Source organism: Vicia villosa, linkage group LG1 (genome assembly GCF_029867415.1).
Source record: "Vicia villosa cultivar HV-30 ecotype Madison, WI linkage group LG1, Vvil1.0, whole genome shotgun sequence".
Taxonomy (NCBI): Eukaryota; Viridiplantae; Streptophyta; class Magnoliopsida; order Fabales; family Fabaceae; genus Vicia; species Vicia villosa.
Window position 1 is genome coordinate 72,858,941 of NC_081180.1, and position 6,000 is coordinate 72,864,940.

The following is a 6,000-nucleotide window of genomic DNA, read 5'->3' on the forward strand; positions in this document are numbered from 1 at the left end:
AAGAGCACATTTACATGCAGTTTACTTTGTTAATACTTTTCCATTGCAGGCTACAATGCCAGCCTCACTTCTCTCGGTCTTTCGGTGATGCATCTGAGTAGAAGCTGCATCAGCTACATAAAGAAGTTGATCCATCCCGCTTTGATTATGTTTTCAGGTCTCGACCTCGGGTATGCTATTCAGGAAAAATCAATGCTGGTTGTCATAGTATACGGAAAAGCAAAGCAGCTGCAGCATCAACATCTATCTCAGCTCTCATGGATATTGCAATCCCTATTGCTGTTCCACAATAACTATTATGGCTGCTTTTGATGTGAACTTCTCAAAGGTATGCGATAATACGCCTCTGGGATGGTCATCATTTCAAACTATTTATGACAGTCCTTTTTTATTTCTAGAAAGTCATAGTATTTGGACTATATTTCATCTCATAAAATTGAATAATTCACATTTTAAACTTGGTTTTGAATGGATGAAAGTAACCTTACTGCATGAAGTAATTAGTTGCATCAATTAGCACTTAAACAAATATTTGATCACCCTGCTTTAGGATGTTTACTAAACACACTGTTAAGACATAAAAATGATGGATTTTGCAAAAATAAATATTGGATGAATGTAGTTTCCTTTGTGGGGATAAGTACTTGAAAATAAATATTGGATGAAACATGAGACACATTGAATTTATATCATTGAAATTATACCAAGTGGTACCTGCAACATATCTTTTATAATGGCTTTTTTGTTTAAGTTTTGGCGATACAAGACCAAAGAGAATTGTGAGAAGCTCGGTTTTGAATTTGATGCCGTTTGTAAAAACATAGTACTGCCTTTTTAATTACTTCTTCCGACTTCTATAATGGCTTTTTGTTTAAGGCCGCAACTGATTGAGAACACCGTTTGAATTTCCTATTCTTTGCAATATTATCATTGTGTTGTGTCCTTAATTTGAATTGAATTAGTGCTATCTACTTTCTATGTGCACTATGTATACAAACCCACGACATCAAAGTTTAATAAGATGAATTGAATTGAATTTTTCATTCATTCTGATAATAAATTATTGTCATGATTTTGATTGAATGTTGAGATAAAAATTGGATTGATTTTCTGTAGAAGAATGAAGATGGTGGTACATAATCAACATCCATGGCCACCTTCGAGGAAACAAAGGCGATGCTGGTTGTGAAAGCTTATTGTCATGCTGAAATCCACATTATCCACATTATATTACTATGCTGCTGCGAATTATCCATTAAATATATACAAGAGTTTGAAAAAGCTTACCACATGCTTCAATCTTTGATTTTCTTGGATCAATTCCACTTCCTGAATGGATAAAATATAATAAAAAAAGTTGTAGCAGAAAGTGAGAGCTATAAGTTCATCAAGTATTTAATGTGCTAAAAATACAATGTGAGAGGTTTTTGGTTTAGCATATTTACCTTTCTCTTAAGGGTGTTGATGCCTTGCATGAACATTTCATCATGAAAATCCATTTCAATTTACTAATAAATAAATAGATAAAACAAAAATAATATTTTATATTTTATTTACTATCAGAAACATATATTATAAATAAAAATCATCATTCTTTGAATAATAAAATTTTCATCAATTGACTTATTAAAAAATTATTTATTATCTTATAGACGGGAAAAATATATTGTTCATTCAAATCCTAATTTCTTATTTTGTTAAAACACGGGTACTGATATAGTACACACATGTGGTACGAACATGAAGTTACTAAACAAAATATTGAATATCAACGAGAACATGAAGTTACTGATCAAAATATTTAATATTGACGAGAACATAAAGTTACTGGTCAAAATATTCAATATTAACGGGTGAATGAAGTTTATTTATCAAAATATTGAACATTACTGGAAACGCGGAGTTATTGATTAAAATATTGTATATTAACGGGAGCACGTAGTTATCAATAAAAATAATAAATATTAACGGGAACACGAAGTTACTGTTCAAAATAATGAATATTAACGGGAACATGACCTTACTAATCAAAATATTGAATATTAACGGGAACATGAAGTTAATGAATAAAATATTCAATATTAACGAGAACATGAATTACTGATCAAAATATTGAATATTAACGGGAACATGAAGTTACCGATCGGAATATTAAATATTAATGCGTAAATGATGTTTATTAATCAAAATATCCCAAACTTTAGTCTAACCTATTAAAAAGAAATTTCTTCTATATTTTACACATTTGTTTTTAAAACATTTACCTCTGACATAATATCTATATTGAACAAAATAACACGGTCACAACGGGTACCCGTGCAGACGCACGGGTATCACGCTAGTTATGTTAATGTCTGCGTCCGCAAAAGCTAGTAGAAAAATGAGGCAGGACAAAGTGAAAATATTAGAAGGTCTAGGGGCAAAACTTTGACCCGTCTGTGAAAAAGTGTGGGTAAAACGGACATGCCCAATAGGCTGATTCTATTTGTCGCCCCTATTGAAAACTAGTTGATGGTGGTGGGGGTGGTGGCTCTAACAATCAAAAGATGTCGCTTAGAGATATAATCTCTCCATATCAAGTACTTGTTTTAAAAGGAATTTATTGATCTAATTGATTTTTAAAAAATTGCATTGAAATTAAAGATAGTGAACCACACAACTTGATTAAGGATCAAGTGGGGATTAAGAAAGTCTTGGATTGATGCAATGATTGTCAAATTATTGAGGAAATTTACTAGTTTTTTATCATACGAGATTGAGTTAAGGTTGGATGGAAACTTGTGGGAAATATGGATTTGGGGACATATGGCATGGATTTTACATGGTTAAGCTTGATATGATTGAAGACAAAGAAAAAATGACAAAAGGTAGGTTGTGGGTGATATTTGATCACTATCTCATAGTGCGTAACTAGATTCTAAATTTGACCTAGAAAGTTGCACCATTGATAGTGTCAATGGGTTGAATGTGAATTCCTAACATAAGTATGAAATATTACGATGAGAGTGTACTCGTTGCTCTTTCTTCAACCATTGAAAAAATAATTAAAGTGATGTCAAAACTCTAGAGTCTTCATTTGAAAAATATGATAAGGTTTATGTTGATTTGAACCTAAATAAACAGGTTGTTGTCCACATAAAATTTCGTGAGTAGTGAGTAGTAAGCTTAATCACCCAATCTCTAAAACTACTACGATAAAAAACATAACGATAACATGGATTTAGAGACTGTTTTCTTAACTTCTTAACAAGACAACTTAGACCCGTCTCCTCCTATTTTCGAGGCCAAGACGGGTGCTAATGAGAACTTAAACATAGTATTAGATAACATAAGAATTTGCATATCCTCTACCAACCTAAACCTCATAATTTAGCATTTGGAGCAACTATTGTTGAACCAATAATGGTTTGAAGATAATGTTCTTTAATTTGGTTTTGATGATTACAATATAAGATAACATTTTTATCTTTTAACATTGTTTACATGATTAGAAATATTTTAAGTAGATTCATTGCAGTCTTTCTGATGTAGTCGGATCAATAAAGATTAGCAAGTGCTAAGTTTAGAATGAAAATACAAGTTCGCAAGTGGCAAACATGTTAGATAAAACTTTGGGATCAACAAGAAAGAGAAAGTCTCAAATTTTATTACAACAAAAGGTGGCCCTGATGATCAAGTCCCAAAAGTGTTTAAATACTAAAAATAAACCGTAATGCAAAAATGATCCAAAATAGGAAAAACAGAAAATTGGGGAAAATAATAAATTGTTGTTTTTTGGCTTTTTGAATGCTCTCGTCTCTTTCTATGCAACTTCTATATATACTTCTTAAGGTTTATTCTTTTCAAAACTTTTTATAATTTTTTTTTTAGTGTTTGTACGCTTATAGCCATCTACTTCTATAAAGAAAGACTTTTGCTTTTACAAAAGTTTCACTCACTTTCTAAATTGGAATAACTTCCCTTAGCATGTGTGTGGTGTATTCATTGTGTTGACACTTTGCTTCAGATCTCCTAAAGATTTTGATATAATATGTTTGTTGGCTTTTGTCTGAACAACCTTTGTTAATGTCTGAAGCTTTATCTGAAAACTTTATCAATCCTTTATCAAACACATGACTTGCATCTTTAACCGCTTAAGTGCATTGGTTGACTTTCACAATTGCATCTTTACTATGCTGAGTGTTATCTTTTTTTATATTTTACAGTTAACATCATGTTGCATCTTTATCATGATGAATATCTTATTATGTTCTTCATAGTTGTTATCATGTTGATGTTTATCTTTCTGATCTTTTACCGTTCTTCGTAGTTGTCATCATGTTGATGTTTATCTTTATAATCTTTTACAGCTATTCAAAATTGTCGTCATCAAAAAAAAAATTCTATTACCTACAAAACAAGGTTCCTCATTTAACACCATTGAAGAGTGGAGAAATCAAAGCAAGGACGAACACCGAACCACTATATATCTCTATGTATCTTTTATTTCTTCCCTTATCTTCTTTGATTTCTGCATTCATTATTGTAGCTATTGCATTAGTTCATTATTATATCATGTGTATGTTATTTAGATTATATCCTGCTTATAGCATTTTAATGTGTAAGCTTAGGTTTACGATGCATAAAAAAATTAATTATGTCTTGATTGAATCTCTACATGAAATGTTTTTAAACCGCTTTGTTTAAATCGATTATGGTTATCTTGTACTACCTCCGGTCCTTTTTATAAGAGACATTTCATATTTCTAGATTCATTAAATAATTAATGTACCTAGTCAGTATTATAGATCAAATTCATTAATTATTCAATGAATCTAGAAAGGTGAAGTGTCTCTTATAAAAAGGACCAGAGGGAGTAATTGACTTGCATTTGAAAGCATCGTGCCTTTAGTGATGTCTTGTAATGATTCTGTTAGATTAATTCATTTATATGCTTCCAAGCTTTCTTAGTGTTATGTTTTTCTTCCGTGTATTTTAAAATCTCTAATTTCATTTATGGGACCTAAAATGTTTTTTAAGTTGTCTTTTTGGGATATGTCTTTTCACCCCCCCCCCCCCCCAAATTCTAGACCTCTTTTGTGTCCATATTCTCTCCTAACATACTCAAAGTGGTGAACGAAAGTTATATTAGTGTTGATCATGTCAAGAAAATCCTTAGAAATCTGGCAAAAAATGGAGACCAAAGATGACTGATATTGAAGAAACAGAGGATATGAATGTCCTACCTCTTAAATATCTTATTATCATCTCCCTTTGGAGTCATGGGATAGATCTTGATGAATACAAACCTTAGAGAAAGCTAGTATCATTTTCCTTTAAATCTTAGTGCAAGTAGATCAAGTCTATACTAGATGAAGAATTAGAACGTGAAGATCTTGAAGAAGGAACAAAAGATTATGAGTTTTCCCTTTTCTCCAAGAAAGTATAATATTTGTGTGCCATAAAGAATAAGAAATTTCCTAATAGAGACTTCAAGCATTCAGAAGACCCAAAAGACAAGAAGGAATATGACAAGAAGGTCATTTTTCATTAATGCGCAGAACTTAGATATTTCATAAATGAATTTTTCAAGTTAGAGAAAGATAGATCCAAGAAGAATTGATCAAGAGGAAAAAACATGTGCAAATGTGATGAACACGATAAATCCTTTGATGAAGAAGAGGAACATGCAAAATTTTCTCTAATGGCATCAACATCATCTAGTGTACAACTTAGCAACTCATAAGATGATAATGAAGACAACATTGGATGGAAAATAGATCAGAAGAAAAAGTTTATAGTATTTTGAATAATTGGTAACAAATTCCTTTCATTATGTCACTTATTTTCTATTAAAATAATAATGTATAATTATCCAAGTATTTTTATATCTATTTATAATATATTAAATCAGAAGCGCACATCCTATCGCTGACACTTCAACTACATTTGTGCCACATCACCCCATAGTCCTATATGGCACCTCCCGCAACTCATTTTTATTATTCAAAAAGTTAAATA